The sequence below is a fragment of the Sus scrofa genome, chromosome 1 (genome assembly GCF_000003025.6).
Source record: "Sus scrofa isolate TJ Tabasco breed Duroc chromosome 1, Sscrofa11.1, whole genome shotgun sequence".
Taxonomy (NCBI): domain Eukaryota; kingdom Metazoa; phylum Chordata; class Mammalia; order Artiodactyla; family Suidae; genus Sus; species Sus scrofa.
This window is the reverse complement of record NC_010443.5, coordinates 160,211,964-160,228,887: the sequence shown is the minus strand read 5'-3', so window position 1 is coordinate 160,228,887 and position 16,924 is coordinate 160,211,964. Positions and strand designations below refer to the sequence as shown.

Sequence of the window (16,924 nt, the reverse complement as noted above, 5' to 3'; positions counted from 1 at the left end):
CAAAAGAATGAAAGTAGACCATTATCTTCCAACACACAAAAATTAACTCAAAATGGATTAAATGCTTGAATGTAAGATGTGAAACCATAAAACTCCTAGATGAAAATACAGTCAGCTACCTCCTTGACATAGGTCATGGAAATGCTCTTTTTGAATTTGACATGAAAAGCAAAAAAAGGCAACAAAAGCAAAAATAAATACATGGGACCACCACAAACTGAAAAGCTTCTGAACACCAAAGGAAACAATTAATAAAATGTAAAGGCAACATACTGAATGGGAGAAAATATTTGCAACTCATATTTCTGATAAGGGATTAATATCCAAAGTATATAAATAGTTTATACAACTCAATACAAAAAAAATCAGAGTATCTAAATAGATATTTTTCCAAAGAAAACATACATATGGCCAACAGGCACATGAAAAGATGCTCAATATCACCGATTATCAGGGAAATGCAAGTCAAAACCAAAACAAGATTCACCTCACACCTGTTAGAATGGCTAAAACCAAAAAGACAAGAAATAACAAGTGTTGGCAAGGATGTGATGGAAAGAGAACACTTATGCACTGTTGGGAATGTAAGCTGGTAGAGCCACTTCGGGAAATAGCATAAAGCTTCCTCAAAAATTAAAAAATAGAAGTTTCCGTCGTGGTTCAGTGGTTAACGAATCCGACTAGAAACCATGAGGTTGCGGGTTCGATCCCTGCCCTTGCTCAGTGGGTTAACCATCTGGCGTTGCCGTGAGCTGTGGTGTAGGTTGCAGACGCGGCTCGGATCCTGCACTGCTGTGGCTCTGGCGTAGGCTGGCGGCTACAGCTCCGATTTGACCCCTGGCCTGGGAACCTCCATATGCCGAGGGAGTGGCCCAAGAAATGGCAAAAAGCCCCCCCCCAAAAAAAAAAAATTAAAAAAATAGAACTACCACATGGTCTAACAATTCCACATCTAGGTATTTATCTGGGAAAAAAAAATACAAACATTAATTCAAAAAGATATATGCACCCTTGTGTTCATTGAAGCCATTATTTACAATAGACAATATAAGGAAGTCCCTCAGTAGATGAATAGATAAAGAACATATGGCAAATATAAAACACGGAATATTAGCCATTGAAAAGGAAATCTTGGAGTTCCCATTGTGGCTCAGCAATAACGAATCCAATTAGTATCCATGAGGACATGGGTTCAATCCCTGACCTAGCTGAGTGTATTAAGGATTCATCATTGCTGTGAGCTATGGTGTGGGCTGTAGGCGCAGCTTGGATCTGGCGTTGCCGTCGTTGTGGTGTAGGCCAGCAGCTACAGCTCTGATTCGACCCCTAAGCTGTGAACCTCCATATGCTGTGGGAGTGGCCCTAAACACACACACACACACAAAAGGAAATCCTGCCATTTGTGATGACATGGATGGACCTGAGTATATTATACTAAGTGAAATAAATCAGATTGCCGAGATCAGCTCAGCAGGATAGGGTGAAGAACGGGTGCTGTGAAACTTTAAGGAAAAAAGTTAACATAAAACAAGACACAGAGACATTTATCTTAAGTAAATGTGGGAACTGGGGGACTCGAGGTCTCAGGGACCAAGAGCTCTGCCTCAAGAAACCACACTGCTTTTACTGTGCTCTTGAGGATTACGTCAAGTAAGGAGGGAGTTGTAGGTGCAGGATATAGGGTGTTTTTTTTTTTTTTAAGTTAGTTTAAAAGTCTCATAGCCAGTTGCTGATTAAGCTTTTATTCTGACCTTTAGGCATTTAACAATCATTAGCATTTGAGGAAGCTTGGCATCAGCTATCTGTGCACAGCATTCTAGAGAATCACCATTGTGCTTCTGCAGATGGCATGCCTATCTGCAGCAGCTCGGAGTGCCTAGGTTTGCACCTCGGTTCTCCTTGCTAATGCATATGCTGCCAAGGACCCCTCATAAACCCCTTGGGGCCATGAGATTCCTCTTTTATTCTTAAGAGGACATGTCATGCCGTACAAACAGCATGCCAATCTACACAGTTCCGGCATGCCTAGACCAATGCATTATGTCCTCATTCAGTTGACCCTATGAATAACTTATGCCTTTAGGTCTTTGTTCTTAAGCTTAAGTCATTGACCAGCACTGCGACTGTTTTTCAAGCAGGAATATGGAGTAAAATAAGGCAGGACAAGATGGAGTTTTCAGCAAAGAGACTAAGAAAATATTGTAGAGACATGTCTTGTGAAGACAAATACCAAGTGATTTCACTTACATGTACAATCTAAAAATCAAAACAAATGAACAAAAACAAAACAAAGCTCATAATAAAGGGAATAGACTGTTTTTTCCAGGAGGGAAAAGAGGGTGGGAGGAATGGGTAAAGAGGGCCAAGAGGTACAACATTCTAGTTATAAAATAAATAAGTCATGAGGATATATGTCAGCATGGAAATTATAATCAATAATACTGTATCGCATATTTAAAAGTTGTGACAAGAGTAAATCTTAAAAGCTCATACCACAAGGAAAAAAATGTAACTTTGTATGGTGACAGATGGTAACAAGACTTATTGTAGTGATCCCTTCACAGTACATATAAATATTAAATGATTTGTATACTTGAAACTAATATTATATGTCAATTTTACCTCAATAATAATTTAAGGGAGTTCCCTTCATGGATCAGTGGTTTACGAAACCAACTAGGATCCATGAGGTTGTGGGTTCAATCCCTGGCCTTGCTCAGTAGGTTAAGGATCCTGCATTGTTGTGGCTGTGGTGCAGGCCAGCAGCTACAGCTCTGATTTGACCACTAGCCTGGGAACCTCCATATGCCACGAGTGCGGCCCTAAAATAGCAAAAAAAAAAAAAATAATAATAATAATAATAATAACTTAAAAATCAGTAAGTGAGATTAGCAGAAGATTGGATGTGGAAGACAGTAAACTTGAAGACAGATCTGTAGAAACTATTTAAGCTGAAGAGAAGAGAGAAAAATTACATCTTCAGTGAGGAACAATACCAGTCTAACATGTGAGGAACTTGGAGTCACAGGACAGAAAAGAGAGAATAGGGCAGAAAAATATTCAAGGAAATAGTGGCAGAAATTTCTCAAATTTGTTGAAACAAAGCTTACAGTTTGAAGAAGATCAGCAAAGCACAAGCTTTGATAAATACAAAGAAAACCACACTCAAACTTATCATAGTCAAACTATAATCAGCCGAGGGGGTGAGGCGGGGGGAGATGTAGTACACACAGGGGAACAATGATGTGAATGACAGATTTGTTTTCAGAAAGAACAAGGGATATTGGTACACTCATCAAAACATACTGAATTGTACATTTAAGATATGTGCTTTTCATTTTACGTACATTTAACCTAAAACATTATATACAGATATTGAATTCTAGTTTGTAGGTTTGCTTTTTTTTCACAGTGGTATAAATTAGCAATTAAAAACTATATTTCATATACTCTACCTTGAAAGTTCACAGGCTAGGGGTCGAATCAGAGCTGCAGCCACCAGCCTACACCACAGCCACAGAAACATGGGATCTGAGCCACATCTGTGACCTACACCATAGCTCACGGAAATGCGGGATCCTTTAACCCCCTGAGCGAAGACAGAGGTCAAACTCATATTGTCATGGATACTAGTCAGATTCATTTCCACTGCACCACATGGAAATTCTGCTAGGTTTATCGTTGTTGAGAGATTATTAGAGTGCACTCTGCAGTGCTGGATTGGAATTAGAGATATCAGAATTAGAGATATTTATAACATGTAAAGACATATATAGAATAAATATAAATCTATACATATGTATTATGTACGCACACATATATACATTGTGCTTTTATATATGTGTGTGTGTGTGTGTGTATATATATATAGATATATAGATATATAGATTCCTACCTATCTGATATATCTATATATGTGTGAGTGTGTGCTCTGTGATGGAGGAAACTAAAAGCAGTGATCCATCAGTAGTACCTAACATACCTAGCACCCAAATCTTGGTTTCTAAGGACCATTCTCCACTATAAGAAGGTTGGACTATTTTAAAGAAAAGCCAAGAACATTTTGCTGCACCATAAAATAAGGAAGCACTAAAGAGATGCTGGAGGCATATCAAAAGAATACAGGCCAGTTTGAAAGGGATCCCACTGGACAAACTTAGACAATTTAAATGTTAAAGACTGATGAAATGGCTTACATCCCACTGAATAAAATAAAAATTCATATGCTCATTTAGATATAAATTAAAGAATACAGAAATAGTGAGAGAGTCTTCCTTACAGTAGAACTGATGAATATACAAGGATGCTTAAAGTAGTGGGTAAAAGTTTAATGAGAAGCGGGATATTTGTCTAGTCTCAAAGTATCGTCCTTTCCAATTGCTTATTAATTTCAAAGGGGAAAAAACTGGTAAAACAACAGCAACAACAAAAGCAACAACTTGGCAGATACCACATTAGCAAAATGACAAACCACAATAGCATGTACCTATGATACAATGCATTGAGGAGGATACAACATACTTCTGTGATAATTCCACTAAAATATATCATACCAATCTCATTATGACAAAACAACAGACAAGTCCAAATAGAGGAACATTCTACAAAATAATTGATCAGTGCTGTTTAAAAATATCAGTGTCAAAAGCCACAAATAAAAAGAAACTTCTAAAGGAGACTAGAGACATGATAATTAAAGGAAATGCATGAACCTGCACCAAATTCTAGATCAGAGGAAACAAAAAATAGCTATAAAGGACATTACTGGGGCAGTTGATTAACTTAAATATGGAATATAGATTGTATTTTATCACTATTGAATTTCTGGGCTTTGATCATTGTACTGTTTATATAAGAGAATGTCTTAGCTCCTAGGAAGAAACACATTGATAGGTAAAGAAATACATCTCCAACTTACACTCAGATGGTTCAGGAAAAGATATGAATGCATATATATAGGTCAAATATATATGCAGCTAATCCTCATCATTCACAGAATTCATTTTTTTGAAATTGACTACTCATTATATTTATTTGTAACCCAAAAAGCAATACTCACAGTGCTTTAGTGGTCATTCATAAGTATGGAGAGAGTAGCAAACAATTTGAGTCTCCTGACTTGCATTTCCCAGCAGAGGCAGAACGAGAACACACATGGCCTTCTTGTTTCAGCTCTCGTATTGTAAATGCATCCTCTTCCAAATCTATTTAGTGCCATATGCAAAAACAATGGGCTTTTTGTTGGTGATTTTAATGTTTAAAATGACCCCAAATTACAGTGCAGAAGTGATGTCTAGTGTTCCTAAGTTTAAGAAGATTGTAATATGCCTTGCAGAAAAAAAAATTATGTGCATTAAATAAGCTTCTTTCAGGCATGAATTATAGTGCTATTGGTCAGAAGTTCAATGTGAATAAATCAGCATTGTTGATCATATTGATTACACTATTAATAAATCAATAAATGTTTTACATAATAACACTTAACCATTTGTATATCAAAGACACTGTCTTTAAACAGAAACACACATAAAACAAAGTTAAATATCAATCACTTGATTAGAAAAAAGTTATGACTAGAGATTGAGAGGAATGTAATCCTGTATTTCTTTTTTTTTTTTTTGGTCTTTTGTCTTTTTAGGCCGCATCCGCGGCATATGGGGGTTCCCAGGCTAGGGGTCTTATCAGAGCTACAGCTGCCGGCCTACGCCAGAGCCACAGCAACACCAGATCCGAGCCGCATCTGCGATCTACACCATAGCTCACAGCAACGCCGGATCCTTAACCCACTGAGCGAGGCCAGGGATTGAACCCGAAACCTCATGGTTCCTAGTCGGATTCATTTCCACTGCACAACAACGGGAACTCCTAATCCTGTATTATTTTTAAGAGCAAAAGTTCAGTATTCACTAATTCAGCGTTCATGATGGATTTATAGAACATAATCACTACAAATCAAAAGAATCCACTATTGTTAGATAAATGATAGATACATGCATACCTACATATATACATATAGATGTATAATCGACTAAATATATGTATAAACACACACACAGCAAACAGAACAAAAAGTAAACAATTGCTGCTGAATCTGGGCAAAAGGTATATTAGGCGTTCCTCTTACTATTATTATAACTTTTGTGCAAGTGAGAAATTGTATCGAAAATAAAATTTGCCAAAATTCATAATGTATAATAAATTACAAGATATTCTTGTTTACAAGAGACGCAAATTGGTTTCTTTTCCCTAAAAATCTGAAATCACATAGAAATACAGCCATCTGCATAGTATTCTGTGGACAACTAAAAAGAGAGATACTGGTTTAAGAAATTCCAGACACTAGGAAAAATAGCCCATTCATGAAGTAAAGATGAAGTAAACAAGACATAAAAGAAAAACAGTAACATCTTCAGGTAGCTATTGGAGCTCAGGAAATACACAGCCAGAACAACAAGACACAGCAAGTGGCAGAGTAGACTATGACGTTGGCCCTCAAGAAACTATATTTTTCTAAAGGACCTACTAGAAAAAGGTAGTTGCAACCATGGGAAAAAGACCCACACTCTTAGAAATGGGATTCTCTTTAAAGTACATATAACGTTAGCTTCGCCCTGTTGTGGTAAACTGGATTAGAGTGGAGAAGTTCTATGATGCTAAAAGGGGTTCTCCTCACTCATTTCCCTTCTCATTCTTGGGTGACAACCATTTAAGTACTGATGGCAAATAGGCTGCGGATTTTAACTTTAATTAAAACATGTTTCTTATGTTATGGAACCATTAGTTCCTGACATTAGATTCTACCACTCATTTCTAATATTAATGGATCTGGGCTCTTAGCACTTTTAGCTAAGACTAAGTTTAGTTTTATAATTATATGCATACGTATCATATATATATATATATATAGTTTCTAAGATGTCAAATATCTGACTTAAAAAAAGAAACCTAATACTGCTGTTTTCAATGTTTTTGTTGTTTTCATTTTGATTATTCTAATAGATATAGCTCAGATAATTTCTCACAAATTGATTTTCCCATCAAATTCTTGATGAAAAATATAATAAAACAATAAAAATTGATAAAGTAACTCAACTTATCTATTTTAAAAAAAAGATAATGTTGTTGAGACCACAGTGTTAATAATCTAACTGAAGGAAAGACTTAGACTTTGGACTTGATCCAATTAATTCAACAAATGTTTATTGATACTTACTATGTACTGGAAGGTCCTTTCCTTCAAGGAGCTCACACAAGATACACACATATACACACAATCATACACACCCTCGTGACCAATTATATTACAGTGGGCAGAGTTTATGGTAAATCTTGGGGAAAAAAACCAACATTTATAGATCACCAATAATATGGCTTACCTCTATGCTAGCTCATTCCATATTAACAAAGACCTTCTGGTGTCATAATTTGTAGATATATTTTGAAGTTCAGAGAAGTTAAATCACCTGCTTATGATAAGTGGCAGAACTCCTATCTATTTCCAATGACCGTTTTTATCTTTGTTTCAATTTTTTAATATGCCATAAAGTACAGATGAAAGAGTAATTAATTATACTTTGGTGATTTAAAGAGGCTTTCTAAAAGAAGTGGCATGGAGGCTGTCTTTTAAAATTATTGTAATGGTCAAGATCTTGGTAAGCTCAGTGACTATGGTGATATTAGATATATTCCCAAGGTAGCATCAACTTGCCATTATAGATTTGGTGGACTACAGATACTTCTAAGTTGACTCTGAGATTTCTAGCTCCAGTGATATCATTTATTAAAGTAGGAACCACAAAATGAAAACAGGTTTGTGGAGCAAGATAACTCACTGAAATGACTAATTCATGACTGATAATTATATCAAGACATTATCTTTACCCAGCTTTAATGGCAAAAGAGAAGATAATTGGGCACAAGAGGGAAAGAAGAAAATTACACTTTTGTAGGCTGAAATATATATAGACCCTTGGGAATATTTGAAAACTCTATAATGAATTGCTTTATCCCTAAAGGTGAAAAAAGTATTTTTCAACAACACAACTATTTAGCCAAAATTGTTTCAGTTTTTATTTGTTCATTTCTCTCCCACTGCATGCTGGTAAAATTGTCAGCAATTAATTAATGTCTTTTGAAGGTTAAGTCTTTATAAAGTGCAAAAAAACATAGTAGGAAACATTTTCAGCCAAATAACATATTAATGTGACCCTAGATTTCAAACTCGTGATTGTCCAAAATGACTGAACTTGTCCCACTGGGATGTTTAAATTTTTGTGGATGCTCTCAAAATAATCCCTTCTGATCCTGAGCTAATTGTCAATCTTTGGAGGTTGGTTCTTGACAAAGATATCTGTGGACATGGGAACAGAGGCTAAACCTAGGGTTAATACACCAGAGCCTGTTAAGCTGGGGTCCAATGTGTTTACAAGTGCCCCACCACCACTACCCCACCACCTCCTGCTTCTCTGAGAGCCATCCCTTTGATGAGAATGTAACCAAGGGGTGGGGGTGGGTAGTTTATAAGTGGAAAATAAAAATTACTAATTATTAATTTAAAAATAATTTAAAATCACTGTTCTGAGCCAGTCTGGTGTTTTATTTAAACTGTCATCCTTTAACCTAGAAAAGTAACAACACAAGGGGTAGGGGAGATACGTTATTTCCCTCCTCCCAAAAGACAATCTTACATGATGAGGTTCAGCTTCTAGAAACCTCTACAGCTTCTTGGGTAATTCATTTTGTGGCTTCCCACTCACTATGTAAAGCAGTACTTTCTTGTCACTCTCAAAAATTCACTCTTCTAGGTTTTAAGAGATGCATCTTCGATTTAATATTCCTGGAACCATCAAAGCCTTCACTCACCCGACACCTGGACTTCAGTTACAGGATCATATGAACTTTCAACCTACATCTACTCAGGATCGACTCAATTATTTTGCTTTTAGCAATGATGCTACCATTTACCAGGTATTTGACCTTGGGCTAGCTATGATAATTTCTCTGTGTCTCAGTTTCTTCATCTTTAAATATATCTTAATAGTATCTATCTCAGAGGGTTATTACAAAAATAAATTATTCAATGAGTAGAAAGACTTTGGAGTATTTCCTGATTTCTGTGGTAAGCATTCAATAATTCTTAACTGTTACTTTCAACATATACATGGACAACATCTAGATTTTAATATGATGAATAGTATTATATTTATAGTACTTACCATTTATCAGGCACTGTTTAAAGAGTTTTATATGTAATAAATCATTAGGTTATAAAACTCTACAAGGCATGTACTGCTATTGTCATTATCACCATTTTAGATATGAGGAAACTGAAGCTGAGGCAACTTAATTAAGTTGCCCAACATCACCCAGATAAAAGTGGCAGAGCTGGGATTATTCTAGGAGGTCTGAAGATAAGATTCTACACTCTTAACTATTATGTAATAGTGTACCTCATAATGGTTGCTGGAAAATGTTATTATTTAATTTGTCTTACATAAATGTTGCTATTTTTGCTACTGGGGACCCTCATCCTTGAGAATTCCAGCTCAGGAGAACCATGGCTGAGGAAATGAAACAGTGTATCCTTCAACAGCATCATGAGGATTGAGATGGCAGGAAACCAGGTCTTCTCACTCAAAAGCATCATTGATATTGGAAGGACTAGATACAGGCAGGAAATCGAACTAAGTTTTGCTCTGATTTTGACTGAGTATATGTTCACATGCTCAGTGGCAAAACAGTTGTGAGAATCCTAATTCTAACTTTTCAATCAACTGCTCTGAACCCCCAGGTAAAACTATGAAGAAATGAGGTGTGGGTGGAGGAGAAAATGTGAATAATAAACAAGGCAGCAGAGTTGTTGAATGGAAGACATTAATGGAACCCCAAAATAAGTCTAGTCTATTTTAAGGTAGTACCATTTAGGTTGAATAAAGGGGTGGTATAGTGCAGGGGTTGGCAAACTCTGTGAAAAAACAAACAAACAAAAATGCTGTAAGCCAATACAGCCTGACATCTATTTTTGTATAGCCCCAGCAGCTAAGAATGATTTTTACTTTTTTGCATTTTTAAGAGATTATAAGAATATATTTTGGAATACATGAAAATTATATAAAATGCAAATTTCAGTTTCCATAAATAACATTTTATTGGAACATAACCAATCCATTTGGTGATGTATTGTCATGTCTGCTTTCTCACTACAACAGCAGAATTGAATAATCCCCACAGACCAGATGGCCCACAAAATCTAAATATTTCCTATCTGGACCTTTTTAGAAAAAGTTTGTCAACCTCTGGCATAGTGAATGGAAATAACTTAGTTGCTGCCAAAAAATATTAGTGCCACATGGTTAAAAATAGCTGCATTTCTATTGCCTTAGGTTTTCTCACCTGTAAAATGAGTGAACTGGTACCAGTCACAGTGGTTGTCAGACTAAACCTCAGGAGTGCTGGGGTTACCTAGAAGGGGTCGTTGGAGGGCAAATGAAAGAAGCCAATAGCGAAGACCATTGTCCTTCCTGCAATCCTCCTTCTTCAACCAGAACCATGACTCTTGCATCTGATTTGTCCAAAGAACATTTCTGAAGAATGGACTGAAGTGCCCAAAATAAAAACCAGATTTGACCACCACTGAAAGGGCCTCTATGATCATGAGTAGCCTCGCTCCATCCTCCCCCTCTCCTATTTTGGCCCAGTTCCCATGGCAGGGGCAGCTCTGTGAAAAATGTAAGCCCTATAATTCAAAGCTTTGGGTCTATATACTAATGGTAGAACTGTATTCCTAGAAAATGTCAAGAACAAGCCCCTGTCCACGTTACCTTTGGCTTTAAAATTTCTAAATGTATCAGTAGGAAATAATAGTTTCTTACGCTAAAAGAAAGAGAATTAGAGGAGACTAAAAAACTGAAATAGCCCCTGAATTTCCATCCTTTTATGCCATATATATATATACACACATACATAAACACACCTCAGAAGGGAAAGATTTCATCAACAAAGTTGGTTGGGGAAGAGAAATATATACATAATATTGAATCCCCCCTTCTTAAACTTTGAATTGATTTTCTGACAGAACCATCAGGTAACTCATTGTTTGCTTCATTGGTATGATGATAGCCTTTCACAAGTTCCATCTGTTCCTAGAGATTATTAAAGAATGGAGTATCCTTGGTTATTTGTAGATCGGTATCATATTATTGGATGACAAAAGATTTTTTTAATACATATTTTGCTCCAAGGATTTTCCATTGAGGAACTCTATCTACGTTATTTTTATAGACTGATTCTCACTTAGTGGTGGCAAAAATGCAACTTTATGGTTCAAAGAGAAATGCTTAACATGGCTTATAAAAAATGTATAGAACTTCTTCAACATCAAATAACTCTTGGGATACTACAGCCTGGTAGGCTAAGCGTAAATGAAATGGAAACACACTCAAAACATAACCTGAATTTTAAAATTAAAAAAGACTCCAGGCAAAATGTATCATAATCTTGAAAACCCAACTTATTTAGAAAGTTATTAGAAATATTTTGCTAAACACACCATAGCTAGGACTTCTTTGGAATTATCCCTTTGGAATTGTTCAGTGGGGATAAAAGTCTGAATGTGGAGATAACACACAATATTTTTGATGCCATGGTTTCAAACTGAAATAGTCTGCTATGCTTCCTTTCTGATGCCCCCATGCGCTCTTGCTCTGAGCTGTTAAACATTGGCCATGGCAGAAGCAGCTGCATTGCACTTGGGTGTGAAATCATCCTTAAGCATATTTGGTGGAGGAGTTGAGTTTATTCATTGTCATCATAAAATAATTGCAAGGACAGTGTAGCAACTGAACAGACCTGGTGTCGTTTGGACAAAATAGGAATTCTTGGTTTCTCTTTGTAACTGTATATTCTGCAACAGTATTTAAAATAAAGCTTTTTATTAAAATTTTTATCAAAGATGTAGAGTATTAAAAGAGTTTAACTTCAATTTCACCTCTTCTCTTACCCCTTTCACCATCCTCTGTGTCTAAAAATTCACCAAGATGCCCCCATCTCACCGGGTTATCTGGAGATGTCTCTTTCAAGCATTTTTAGGAGAATGATTGTGGCATAACTAAAAAGCAATAGAAGTCAGTAGCACAGATAGTAACAAATAGTTATGAAACCACTACCATCATAATTCCACCAAGAGGCAGGGTTCAGTGGGCCATTGACAATGCAAGTGTGGGACTGACCTGGAGTTCAATATGGAAATTAGAACAATGAATTAGCCCCTTGAATGAAAATTATCCTTATCTACTAAGCAAAATACAGAGGAATAAACTGATTCCCTTCAGAGTTGGAAAGACTTTTTTTTTTTTAATCCCTTACTGAGAGTTTCCTCCTAATAGTATGCTTGAAAAGCACAAGTAGGAGGAAGCCAAGACTGAGAGAAAGGCACCTTCATCCTGACCTAGTCTCAATTTCCCGGTTTTCTTTTCTCACCGATGATAATTATAACTGTCATGGTCCTCTAGATTCTGAAGTGTTTAACCTGCTTTTATGTCGTGTTACATTTTTCTCTTGACACCTTTATTTAAATGTATGTAAATATATGTAAAGAGACTATCCCAAAGCTCAGTACAATGACTTTATGCATCTGACCTCCCCCATACTTCACATCAGCTCCAAGTTAAAAACATTATTAGTCCCATTTTGGAGGAAAGAGGCCCCGAAAGGTTAAACAACTGCTTAAGTGGCCTGACCGGTGTTGAAATCAGGTCTGATTTTAAAGCCTGTACAGGTTTTCCTAAAACAAAATCTGTTACACAGACCCTGAGGTTATACTCAGGGTCTTCAACATGCTCTATGATATTTTTTAATGTTTTTATTATTAAAATGTGGTAGCATATTTGTATTCTCCCAACACAACTGATAAATCTATATATATTTGAATTTTGATGATTATCTTAGAAGTTAATATGAGCATATTGGTATGTTGTGCATTACTTGGATGAAAAGGTTAAAATGAAGTGTTGTCACAGTTTTAGGGTCCATGTCTACATTCTAATATTCCTTTTTTTTTTCTTTCTTTTTTGGCTACCCTGTGGCATATGGAGTTCCCAGCTGGGAATCAGACCAAGCTGTAGTTGTGACCTACACCACAATTGCAGCACTAATCTTCCTTTTTACAACTCATTCTCCATGGAGTGGCCAGATTTTTTTTCAAATAATGTAAGTTCCCTGAACAATATCCTCCAAGGACTTCCTACTGCCATTCAAAGAAAATCCAAACTCTTTATTTCACTTTATGAGCCCCATAATCTACTTCTTCAGACTGGCCTTATACTTCTTCCACCCCCACACTGGGCCCCAATTCAGTGAGCTCTTGGAGAGTAGATCCCTCTTCTGGATTTCTTTTCTTCCATACTTATAATAGTGCCCACCCTCTCCAAAGAAAAAGAAAGAGAGAAAGAAAGAAAAGAAAAAGAAAAAAGAACAGGTACTCACAAAAAAAATACAAATACTTTTGAATATATGGATGCTCACTTTGGCATTAGATAATACTATTCTAATTGTTGAGAGATTAGGGGGATTTAAAAAAAAAAAAAAAGCAGGCAGACCTAAGAAGTAAATGATATAATAAATTAAGGAAAGGCCAAACCATGGCATGTTACACTGGCTCAATATTTCTCTGGAGTTGAAATAAAAAAATAGAAAATAGAGGTCTTCCCACACACTCACAATGGTATGACATGCTGAAGAAAGGTCTTGCCATAGTTACAATGTAAACATTATTTTAATATCCTCAAAACAGCACCATCATTAGCCACGTTAAATTTGCCGATTTGAACTTTTTTATATTTTTAATTGAATTCAACTTGAATTCAATTATAGTATATTAAAATATAATTTTATATTACTACATAATTTATGTTTATAGAATTTGTATTTATATACACCTATATCAATATGTACATAAAATTATAATTTACAAATTATAATTTATAAGATCCATTAGCATAATAAATTTCTGCCCTGTTTCTTTTAACATAAGCAAGCATTATTATACAAATAACTTAAATGGATTTGTATATTTCTTAAGTCTGGGAAACACTACCTTATTCCCTGCTGTCTCCTACTTCATACCTCTAAAATATCCTTCAAAGTCAATCAGATTTTAATTAAATATCAAATATGAGTTGAGACTAAAATACATCATATAAATTATTGAGAAGGACTAACTATTGTCTGTCTCAAAGAGTTAAACATAGATCCTCCAAATAATTTATGTTAAATATCCCAGGAGGGAGAAAGTTTGCACAATGGATTCAATCAGTGGTTCTCAAAGGATGGTCACAGGACTAGCATCAGAAACTCCTAGGAACTTGTCAGAAATGCACATTCTCAGGCTTCATCCTGAAATCTAAGAGGGGAACCAGATAGCTGTGTCCTAACAGGCCTCCCATCCCCACTTGATTCTGATGACCGCTACCTTGAGATCACTGGAGGAATTAGTGACTAAGATAATATTAAGAATTTGGCCACACAATACAGACTAGCTTCTCTAAAAAAAAGTTTTCCATTAGCGTGGGCTTTTTAAATATTTTAATTAAAAAAAATTGTTTCCATTTGATGTGCATCATATCTTTCTAGCTTTCTTTTTAAATTCTTATTCTTTAGGCTACAAAGGTTCATGACAGTCAACAGTTAAAATATCTTTTTGATAGAGGCTGTGTTTACAAGATTCCAAATCAAGCAGCAAATTTGATCATCTAATTCAATTAAACATAAAAGTGAAAAATGAAGTCATTCATTCCCCCTGTTTGCTTCTGTCTGCAGCATAAGGAGAAAGTAAACTTTACACATAATTCCATGTCAGGTAGTCCCAATCTGCAAGGCTATCTCTGAAATGAGGTCTAGGAAGTATCCCAAAAGCCACTGTGTGGCTTCAGCATCTGCATTTGAGTCTCAAATTTTAGCCACCATACTGCCATCACTGTTACTGGTCATGCCCTCTAGAACTCTGCAGTCTGTAGTTCTTGTAGAATAGGCATCTTTGAAGATTCCAGTGGGCATGAGTTGCATTCAAGTTGCCAATTCATTTATCTTGCGATAGTCTGTGGGAGATAAGGAAATGCAGTTTCCTCAAGAAAGATCAGAAAAAGGCCAATAATCTTTCTTAAAAATACCATTTAAAATAATGAATTGTTTCCCCACAAATTTCCTCATTGGCCCCTGAGAGAGTTCTTCTATTGTTTAAAAACAAGGGGGAGTCTCTTCACTAAAGAAAGACACCACTTTCACTAAACAAATTTTCCACAAACAAATTTCCTCATTGGCCCCTGAGAGAGTTCTTCTATTGTTTAAAAACAAGGGAGAGTCTCTTCACTAAAGAAAGACACCTCTTCTATTGTTTAAAAACAGGGGAGAGTCTCTTCACTAAAGAAAGACACCACGTGATGCCACAAGCACTCCACGAGAATAAATTCATCTCAGAGGCTGGGTCCCTCAGCAGCAGGGAGCTTGGCACCAAAGAATGCTTTTCACACCAGGTCCCCCGACAAAATTATCAGTTGGGAGAGAAAAGTGGTCCTGTAGAGCCGGAGTCACAACGCAGCTAGGAATCTGAAACAGCCTCTCCAAGGAAGCTGCTTTTGTTGGGAAGTCATTGCAGGAAGGGGAGGAAATTGAACAGAAGGAAATTAGATCCGAAAAGAAAATACATCCTCTCTTTGAGAGACACTCTCATCTTATGTGATATGTGTTCCTTTGCTTGGATGTAACCTTTTTAACTATAAAAAGGCCCTGTGTCCTCTAATTCCAAAGAGAATGTATGAATACAAATACTGAAAAGCAGCCCTCTGACTAATCTTTTCTGCGCTGGCAGCAGTTGGCAGAGTTAGTGCTTATTTGTTAAAACTGTTGTTAATGTGCTTATCTCTGCTAGGATCACTCTTTCCTTTCTCCATCCCTAGGACAACTTATTCAAAAACCATAAATGCATTTCAGGACTCATGAATTCAAAACCTATTATAAGTTCAAAAGGTTTTCTTTGAACCAAATCTATAAGAGGTTCAATAATGGTGGAAAACCTATATTCTTTTCTAAGGAAAAAAGCTGTAATAAACAAGGTGCTGGGTTTGTAGGGGGTAAGATACAGTTCAAGGCTGCCATATGAGAAATAAAAACAAAAAAGCCAACCATGTCTTAAAGAGTCAAAATATCTAACACAAACATTCAAAAAAAAAATCTGATAATTCTGCCTTTTTATGGTTTGTTAACTCAAAGTTTTCTAAAAATTCTAAAAGCTGAAAACATGTTTTTGGTAACCATTTTTTTTTAATTTATTTATTTATTTTGTCTTTTTAGGGCCACACTCACAGCATATGGAGGTTCCTAGGCTACGGGTCAAATCAGAGTTGTAGCTGGTGGCATACACCACAGCCACAGCAATGCAGGATCCGCGTTTCGTCTGCAACCTACACCACAGCTCGTGGCAACACCAGATCCTTAACCCACTAAGTGAGGCCAGGGATCGTCGTGGATGCTAGTCAGATTTGTTTCCACTGAGCCACGACAGGGAACTCCTGGTAATTATTTTAAAGTGACCAACTCAGATCCCTTCTTCAAAAGTAAGAGCATTATCACTCATAGCATGACTCATAGGAAAGAGTATAGGTCTGGGTACCAGGTAGTTCAGAATTTAAATCTAAACTGTAATAATTGGTTTGGGTAAGCAACAATATATCTCAAGCTCTATCTGACTGATTGAACTAATATTTCTATATTTACTGCTTATAATGTGCCATTTCTAGGTTTCTTGGCCAACAGGAAAAAAAATTAAAATCAGCAAGGAGGCCAATGTATTAGAGGTGAATGAGTGAGGAGAGAGGCAATCAGAGAGCTAAGGCAGGGCCAAGTCATATAGTAGCCTGAAGTCATCACAGCT

The 16,924-nt window shown here is 36.3% G+C and overlaps 1 long non-coding RNA gene across 13 annotated transcripts in view; it reads right to left on the bottom strand.

Annotated features, from left to right (window-relative positions):
• The window catches only part of LOC102165284, a 329,937-nt gene that overhangs the window by 254,195 nt on the left and 58,818 nt on the right, over positions 1–16,924 (bottom strand). For 5 of the 13 annotated variants that reach the window (XR_002346109.1, XR_002346113.1, XR_301128.3 and 2 more), the window contains one exon: positions 14,562–15,092. The exons of 7 other annotated variants lie outside the window; for them this stretch is intronic. This is a non-coding gene — a long non-coding RNA (uncharacterized LOC102165284). Of the gene's footprint in view, positions 1–5,059; positions 5,205–14,561; positions 15,093–16,924 lie in introns of those variants that run through there. One more of the 13 variants, XR_002346114.1, reaches the window with a different exon arrangement.